The sequence below is a fragment of the Pseudoliparis swirei genome, chromosome 10 (genome assembly GCF_029220125.1).
Source record: "Pseudoliparis swirei isolate HS2019 ecotype Mariana Trench chromosome 10, NWPU_hadal_v1, whole genome shotgun sequence".
NCBI classification, from domain to species: domain Eukaryota; kingdom Metazoa; phylum Chordata; class Actinopteri; order Perciformes; family Liparidae; genus Pseudoliparis; species Pseudoliparis swirei.
This window is the reverse complement of record NC_079397.1, coordinates 6,395,325-6,405,092: the sequence shown is the minus strand read 5'-3', so window position 1 is coordinate 6,405,092 and position 9,768 is coordinate 6,395,325.

Sequence of the window (9,768 nt, the reverse complement as noted above, 5' to 3'; positions counted from 1 at the left end):
CTTTTGTGAATGAGGTTTTGGGAATTCTTGAATATTTCAGTGTTTGTGTATCTGGATGACATACTGATTTTCTCCCCAGACGCTAAATCTCATGTTAACCATGTCCGCCAAGTTTTGCAGAAACTACTGGATAATCAGCTATATGTCAAGGCAGAGAAGTGCGAGTTCCACACAGAAGAGGTGTCTTTCTTAGGATACATAGTCTCACCTAATCATATCCAAATGGATCCTGCGAAAGTCAGTGCAGTATCCCAGTGGCCCACACCAGACTCCAGGAAAAAGGTTCAGCAGTTCCTAGGATTTGCTAACTTCTATAGGAAGTTTATTAGGAATTTCAGTTCTGTTGCTGCTCCTCTGCATGTTCTGACTTCTCCTAAGGTTCCTTCAAGTGGACCCCCAGGCGGATCTTGCTTTCAAACTTCTCAGAGATAGATTCACATCAGCTCCCATACTCACCATTCCAGATCCCCAGCGCCAGTTTATGGTCGAGGTGGATGCTTCCAATGAGGGAATTGGAGGAGTACTGTCTCAACGTTCTGCAGAAGACAACAAGATGCATCCATGTGCTTACCTGTCGCGGAAGTTGACCAGAGCGGAATTATGACGGCTGTAAAAGCTGCCCTCGAGGAATGGAGACACTGGCTGGAGGGTGCAGAGCATCCGTTTTAGTCTGGACAGATCACAAGAATCTAGAATATATAAGAAAGGCTAAGCGTCTCAACTCCCGTCAGGCCAGGTGGACACTTTTCTTTAGTAGATTCAACGGTCTCAGAATCAAAACCCGATGCTTTGTCAACCACAAGACCATCCTTCCACTTAACCGGGTGATCGGAGCCTTTTCCTGGCAAGTGGAGTCAGACGTTAAAGAGGCAAATGTCATGAATCCAGCGCCTAGCGAGTGTCCCAACAATCTGCTGTTTGTTCCTGAGGCTCTTCACTCCAAGGTCATCCACTGGGCTCACTCATCTGTGCTATCCGGGAGTAGCAAGAACAATGTTCAGGATTCAACAACGTTTCTGGTGGCCATCCATGAAGAAAAGGCTTGTCCGGTGTGTGCGTGTAATAAGACCTCATCTCAAGTTAAGATGGGCTTGCTCCAGCCGCTGCCGATTCCCCATCGTCCTTGATCACACATTTCGATGGATTTTGTGACAGGATTTCCCTCATCCAGAGGCAAGACTACGGTTCTAACAGTGGTTGATCGATTTTCAAAAATGGCTCACTTCATCCCATTGACCAAGCTTCCTCTGCCAAAGTCACCGCAGAGGTCATGATGAATCACGTATTCAGGATCCATGGATTCCCTAATGACATTGTTTCCGACAGGGGTCCACAATTCATTTCCGCCTTCTGGAAAGAGTTTTGTCGACTCATAGGTGCCACCGTCAGCCTGTCATCAGGATATCACCCTCAGTCAAATGGACAGTCGAACCAAGAACTAGAGACGAACCAGACCACCTGGACCACCTCACATGGGTCGAGGTTGCCCACAATACCCTTCACAGGTCTCTCTCCATTCCATTGTGTCAATGGTTTCCAGCCTCCACTTTTCCCTAACAACGAGGAAGAGGTGATGGTTCCATCGGCACATGCCATGATCAGACGTTGTCGCAGAGTTTGGGCTGGTGCTCGCCAGTCTCTTCTCCGGTTCAGCTCGGATGAAGGCTGGGGTCGCTCCCTCCTACAGTCCAGGCCAAAGGTTTGGCTCTCTACCAAAGACTTACCACTCCATGTCGCCTCAAAGAAACTGGCTCCGAGATTTGTGGGTCCGTTTCCAGTGTCCAGAGTCATCAACGCAACTCCCAGGACCTTGAGCACACTTGTTCTCCACCGCCCCAGTTCTTTGAAGGGCTACTGGAGGTCCGTAATAGGCCTGGTAGACTGGAAGGGTTACGGTCCTGAGGCTAGAAGCTGGATAGCTGCTTCATTTATCGTAGACAAGACTCTTATCCACGACTTTTACAATCAGCCTGGGCCATCAGGAGTTGGCCCGTGCACCGACAGATATGCTAGAGAGGTTCAGGTCATTTAGGTTCGCTTTCTCTCATTCCAGGCTTCCTGATTGTTTTCACCTGTCATCACACCTGTCTCCTATGCTCATCAGTGTCAGCCCCGCCCCTGATTGGTCCCACCTGTGTCTTGTTACCATGTGCTTAAATTCCCCTGTCTCCCAGTGTTCCTTGTCAGTTCGTCTGGTCTTTTGCCATGATCAGGTCGGGTTATGTTGTGCTCTTGAAAAGTTTTGATCCCATTTGTTCACTGCAGAACCGAAAAATAAAGTACTTACAAATACTTTATCTCTGTCTCCCGGGTCGTGCAATTGGGTCCTACTTCCTAAGTGTCTGAGATCGTAACAAAATGTGTGACAAAGTGTTGTGATATTGATATATGGGGGATATGATCGGCATGTTTTTCTCTCTGGTGCTCAGCGCCAACAGCTTGGCGAAAGCTGGTCTTCTTACTATACTTTGTTTTCCCCTGTGCTATTAAAATGATCTAGCAAAATCTTTTCTGTTTGGTACACTAAACACTTTAACAATTAAACACTTAAATTTTTTTTATTTCCCCCCTGTTGGACAAATAAAGGTATATCATATCATATCATAAAAGCAAAATATGCAGCAATGGGAAAAATCCACTTAAATGATGGAAGCGCTACGATTCTTGCATCACTCGCCATCAAATATTTTAAAAAACGGTTAAAAAAAAGAAGAAGTGTATTTACCTGGTATAAAAAATAATGACTTCAAAATGATATTTCCGCACAATCGTGGAGTAAGGACGCAGAAAAAACATAGAAGGTGGTTTCAAAATCACATATTTTACTGTCTCCATGAGCCAGCATTGTATTCAAGATCAACATATTATTAGTGCATGTGTATGATGCTAAAGCCTGAGTGAGAGTACTCTATGGCCCTGGCGGCATCACACACACACACACACACACACACACACACACACACACACACACACACACACACACACACACACACACACACACACACACACACACACACACACACACACACACACACACACACACACACACACACACACACACACACACACACACACACACACACACCTGTCTTTGTGAGTGTGTGTGTGTTGTGCCCTCTATCCGTGCCGACGTGGCATCTGCTGGAGGTGACGGAGAGGGAGCGGCAACCCGAGCCAGGACGGCCGATGGCAGTCTCTGTGTCCATATGTCTTCTCCGAGGACACTCGCTCTCCTGGCAGGACACACTCCCATACACACGCTTCGTTACCTCACAAGCACACACACACACACACGAGCAAACTGCAGTCAAACACTCGTAAACAAACGCTCAGGCCGCGCCACGTGTGCGGTGCCAGTGCCACGTCATCCGTGCAGGAGAGTGAAGGGAAGGAAAGGGCAGCGGAGGTAACGGGGTGTGCGCTGCCAAATCACCACATAATGGACTGTTCCGGGACAATCCAACCTGCCCACCATATGGACTCCACACCTCAGTGGAGCCGAGGAACCAACACACACACACAAGTACCAAGGGACACGTGTGATGGGCATTTTATGTGAGTGTAAGTCATGGAACCCATTGGACCCTCAGTCTCTAGAATAGAAACATAGATGCAACATATGAATTTGACACTTTGCTACATTTTACACTTTGCACTCATACACACACAATATACACAATACACATATACACACAAACAATAAATAAAGACAAATGTAAAAAGAAAGTAAAGGAACAAGAGTCATAGTGCTGATGCAGATTTCATCATCTGAGTGGTTGTGGGTGGAAAAGACGGCCAGTGAATTTTGTGGTTTTGGTGCTGGTTAGTGCGTACCAGGGAGCGAGAGGGCAGGAGGTTTGAACAACTTGTGTCCAGTCTGTGAGGTCTGCAGTGATCTTTCCTCCTGCTGACTCTGGACTCGTACAAGTCCAGTCCATGGAGGAGGGAGGCAATGGTTCTTTTCTGCAGACCTGGCGATCCGCTCCGCTGTAGGTCTGACTCTTCTGTTTGGTGGCCGATCCAAACCACACAGTGATGGAAGAGCAGAGGACAGACTGGATGATGGCGGAGTAAAAAAGGATCAGCAGCTCCTGAGGCAGCACATGTGATATAAAGCAAATCAAGTTACACTTTAAATAACAATGATGTAATGGGATCATTTTTCTTATTATTCATGAACAAACATTTGAAGACCCTTAACTAATGTATCTGGAGTAGCAGCTATTGTCCGTGTATCCAAAGCCTGATATAAGTTATTACTAATGAGCCACACTGCTGGGTCTTCATTACCATGAACATGGGCCCTGTAGTTTATACTGAGTGTATTCCACGTAAACCGCCGCGGTGCCATGAATCCTTACGAGAGCATTACATCTTTAACTAGAATGGGCACTCGGTAGAGCGCATACATTCGCATATCACAAGATTGGGCATTGCATTATGAATATTTTGGCATTATTTGCATGCCAATTGGATATAAATTGACCGCGCTATGGTAAAAAGAAGATGTTGACCTTTTCATGACCTTGACCTTAACCTTTGACCCGATCGATCCCAAAATCGAATCAAATGGTCCCCGGAAAATAACGAATCATCCCACCAAATTTCATGCGATTCAAGAAGATGTTGACCTTTTCATGACCTTGACCTTTGACCCGATCGATCCCAAAATCGTATCAAATGGTCCCCGGATAATAACCAATCATCCCACCAAATTTCATGCGATTCGGTATAAAACTTTTTTTGTTATGCGAATAACACGCATACAAATAAATAAATAAATAATAAATAAATACACGGCGATCAAAACATTACCTTCCGCATTTTCAATGCGAAGGTAATAATCTGCTTAAAATAATCCCAGAGAAAAGCTCTTTTTACTCCTGTTCAAGTAACATTTTGTAAATATACAGACCCCCTGCTGTTTATGGAAACAACTTTGCAGTCAAAAAAATGGCTGAAAAAATGTGTTGATAAAAACAGAAGTATAAAATATGACCTTAGACGTGTTTCCATATTGTAATCATTTTGATAAATTGAAAACGTACCACCTTGTTCGCGTACGTCTCTCTATTGTCCACCGTAAATGGGACTCTCTGATGCCAAAGAACTGTTCCGACAAGTCAACTTCCTGAACTCTGCGCGGCTCGGACTCACAACACGTACTCAAGTGTCGCCGTTCTTTGCGCCAGCTGAGCCGCGTTCTTCTCCAAGTTGTTTTCTGGACGCACATCACGGTGGAAACAGGTGTTCCCGCTATTGTCCTTTCATCGACGGCGGCCTTTGTTCCGCAGGTGGTATCGTCTGAGAAGGGAGAGTTGCATCTCCCCGTGATGTATTTCATCAGCTACAGCTGTGTTGGACACTCGTCATCGGTGTGGAAATGAGGGTCGTCAAGTCGCCAAATAGCTCCTTCATCCACATTAGAGCGGCGGGGAGGCTCTCATTTATTCTGGCTCAGGTGTGAGTGCCTGTGTGTGTGTGTGTGTGTGTGTGTGTTTGCTTGTGTGCGCATCAGAGAGAGCGAAGCATGAAGTCCCACTATGAGGATGGATGGCGCCATTATGGAGGTTTTTAACCCCTGACTGAGAGATTGAACCATCACAGTGCAAACATTGCCACAGATGCATCAGTCGAGACTTATCAGCGGTTCAGAGATTGCATTGGGATGAGATGGAACGATATCTTCCACCACAGCTTCCACCGCCAAATTAAAACACTTACAAATACATATCTTCCGCCACACGACGGCTACCTCAGTCGGTCTGCCGCTTTGGTCCAGAGCAACTGTAAATGTCGCGTTTACAGGCCTGAGAACACATCATTTTTCTTTCAAAAACCGAGTATTCTGACAAAAATAGCAGTCGTGCATAAATAAAGTTTTCTGCTGCAATCCTTCCCTCCTTTCGATATCTGTCAAGTTGCTGCGAACACAACTACTCTGGCTGCATTTTATCAATTGCCCCAAAAACACAAGCTTTGAAGATTCAATATGAGATTAAATGATTCTGATTTAATTGTTTTGTGTCTCGTGTTTTCTCCTAATCCTCAAACCTGATTGGGTTTAACACACACAATGTTTTGGAGTGCATGAGGTGACCAGCAGCTCCTGCTTTGTCTTCAAATCCCTCAACTTGTAGACAAACAGCTGCGTGATTTTCTTTGAAGAACTCAAGATTCTGGCTTTTTTCCCCCAGTATTTCTGAACTCTACAGGACTGAAAGCTGTTCAGCAGTAAAGCGTGCGCACGTCAAATTGTGCTCTATTTGTATGCCGATGCCGCCGACTCTCAACTCTATTTCCATATCGCTTGAATTCCTCTGACTGTTGGAAAGTGCTGAGGTTCACAAATGGAAACACAAGATGGAATATAAATGGCCTCTATACACAATCATAAAGCAGATTTAAAGGCCGATACTCCTCACCGATTGGATCTAGTTTTCTCTTTTCACGCGCTGACAATGCAAAGCAAAGCGAAACTAAAATCCTTCAAGCGCAGCAAAAAATAAATTCTGCGAAAGGAAGAAGAAAGGCAAACGATGGAATAAATACTCAGTGATTCTCCGACGCCTTCAATAATGGATGCTGCCGAGGGCGGCGACTTTGATTACGGGCTTTCCTGTTGATACAGGTGACACGCTCTGGATACTCATGAGTTTTGGGGGCGATGGGGAATTTTTTTTGTGTGTGTGTGTGTTTGCATCTCTGTGTCCTTGTCTATACCCTGGCATATCTGTGTCCACACCTTCACCACCTATGGAGATATCAATCTTTCATAAGCACCTTTTCCTCCATGCATATAGCTCAGCCCGCCACAAGCTGCACCCATGAACCGTAACAATTTATTCTAATGGCACGATATGATTGATGAGGAGTGCTTCCTTTAATTATTCTGTCCTCCTATAATTACCCAGTGGTTACAGTTATCTGTCTCATAAATCTATGAGCATGTGGGGTCTAATGCGGAGGGGAAGTGGAATAGGGGGAATACAGATGAAAAGCTTTCGTAACGTGGATTAATTTACTGACACTGCAGTGGAACATGCCCCTGGTAAAATGGATGTATCAAATCTGAACAACATACGGTTGTTGTTCCATATTTTTTCCCCATATTCGTCCATATTTCGTACATATTTTGGACCCCTTGTACAAACGAGCGAAATATGGAAAAATACAGCCGCTAAAATGGTTCTAGTTGTCATGACCCGGAGTTTCTGTCTTGTTTTGTGTCTTATTTTGAAGTCTGTGTGTCATCTGTCTCCCTGTGATTGTCTGCCCTGGTCCTGATTGTTTCTTTCTGTGTGATTGCTGGCTCCGCCCTCATTGTGTCCCCCTGTGTCTCGTTCCCCATTGTTCAATCACCTGCGCCTGCCTGTGTATTTAAACCCTGTTCATATCATTCCCCAGTGTATTTAGTCCGTGTCTTTCTGCTTGTTCGGTGTCTGATCGTTTTTGTTCTTGTCCCTGTTCCTGCTCGATCCTCGTGAATAAACCTTGTTTTCGAGAATTTCTTCCTGCCGCGCTTTGGTCCAAACTTTGCCACCCCATAACACTAGTGGTGAAACTTTTTTTCCCACATCAATAACAAATGGTGACCCTCAGCTTATAAATCAGCGTTTGTACGGCGAGTTCTTGAAGTGCTCAGGAAGCAAACGTGTACACTTCAAATGTCTCAAAAAAATAATCATCACAAAAACAGCCTTTGCCCAGAGGGAGGAAGCGGGAGCCTCGTGACTCACATTAACGGAGGCGGATGAGCGCCCTCGGCTAAAGGCTACTTGTGAAGGTTTAACGGCAGCGCGACAGAAACAGGGGAGACACACCCGCTCAGGTGCTCTTTTTAATGTTCTCATACTGCAGCGTTAAAGCCTCCGGAGGGGATGCAGGTATCAGTTGAACAAATATGCGACACCCATCAAGGATTGTGTTGATTTTAATAGGACATGAGACGATTTGTAAGGTGGTAATGTTAATGTTGTGATTACACTGATGAAAATATGTATTTCTTTCGATGCTAAAGATGCTAAATGCAGTGTTTTGATTATCAGCTATAGTTTACTGGCTTTTAGTGGTTTTATCAGAGAAGAAAACAAATAATTATGGTTGTTGAGAGTTGCAAAGCTGGATCAAAACAGTCAAACCATTAAATATGTAAAAATATTGAGTAGTAGGCCTATAGCTAAGTGATGCTTTTTATGTACATTATGAACATTCAGTTCTCTGCCGTAGCTATTTTGCTTAGCTGTTATTTCCTTTTTGCAGCGATGCTCCGGCGTTCAGCATTATGTAATGCTCCGGTGGAGGCTGCCATTTGATGGACTTATGTAAACAGCTCTCCTGCCGTTCTCCGGGTGACTCATTCCTGCTCAAACCTGCGCTTTGTGAGCGTCCGCGTGTTGTTTAGTGTGTTCTTATGTCATGATTGCACCAAACGACCTCGTATGACGCTCGCCAAAAAAACGTAACCATAACAGGACGAACACGCACACGCTGACGACCACCCTTGACGTTTGACGTGAGGTGTAAGTGTTTTTTTATCAGGTGACATAAACTGGAGAGCAAGACAAGGTCATCTTGAATCCCCTCTTGATACTCATCACCCGACAACAAAAGACAAACACAACAGGTTTGCGCATTTCCTCCGTATCGCTCACCCCTTTGTTCCCCCTCTCTCCTCGTCCTTTGTCCCTCAGCCTGTGCTTGTGCGACTCTGTCCTCACTGACCATGTTCTCATGCATGGGGAAGAGATGTGGCCGTTCAAAGATGGTCGGTTCAGCTGCTCCAAACTGGCCAGCAGCCCAATTAATTCAGCTTTATTTTGGCATTATCATAAAACGGTTTAAAGGCTGTAACTCTAGCTAACGGCGGTTTGTTGAACACCTGCGGGATTCTCTGACGGCGCTGGGCTTCTTGTATTAAAGCTGCCATGTTACCAGGTCCCAGCGGTCAACTGGTGGGGTACAAGCAAAACATAAAGACCCAGGTCATTTCCAGTGTTGGGAGTAACGCGTTAACGCGTTACTGTAATTCCACTACTTTTAGCGGTAACGAGCATGTAACTAAGTATTTTTTTTAATCAACTAACGCAGTTACAATTACTGAAATTTAAATGAGTTTGTTACTCGCGTTACTCTCTTTTGTGAAAAATTAACACTTGCAGACAAGAAGACAAGCTCGGCCTACTTTAGCTGCTTCTGATCTGACATCGCAGGACCTTGGTGGCGCAATGATATTGTAACGTCTCGGACGTTATGGACTGATGACACGGAGACGGGACGACGTTATTACTCCTCACTTTATTGGGCATCCACCAACACAGACAGCGTGCTCCTCTCGGCTCAGCAGCTCCAACGTCAACAACAACGGTTCCCGTCAACCACCCTTAACTCCCGTTTTCCGGCAGGTTAACCCCGCCTCCCCTCTACTCCGCCAATCACAGGCACGCCCCCTCGACCAGCATGCACGGTGCCACACTGTGATTGACAGCCACTTCCAGTGTTGCCAGGTCCGCGGAATTGGGCTACTTTTGAAGCGTTGCCGCGGGTTGAATTTTTTTGTCCGCTGGTTCGGGTAGACCTATTTTGCATGCAGATTACATGAATATCTTTAAATAAAAATCCATATTTTAAATGAAATAATTTATTTATACCCACATCCTACCAAACTGACTCCAGATCAGCACGTACACGCCGACACATCCGCGCACACAGGTAAGCACACTCTCACTAGCACCCCCCCCCCCCCCCCCCTCAATTATATGCAGCACC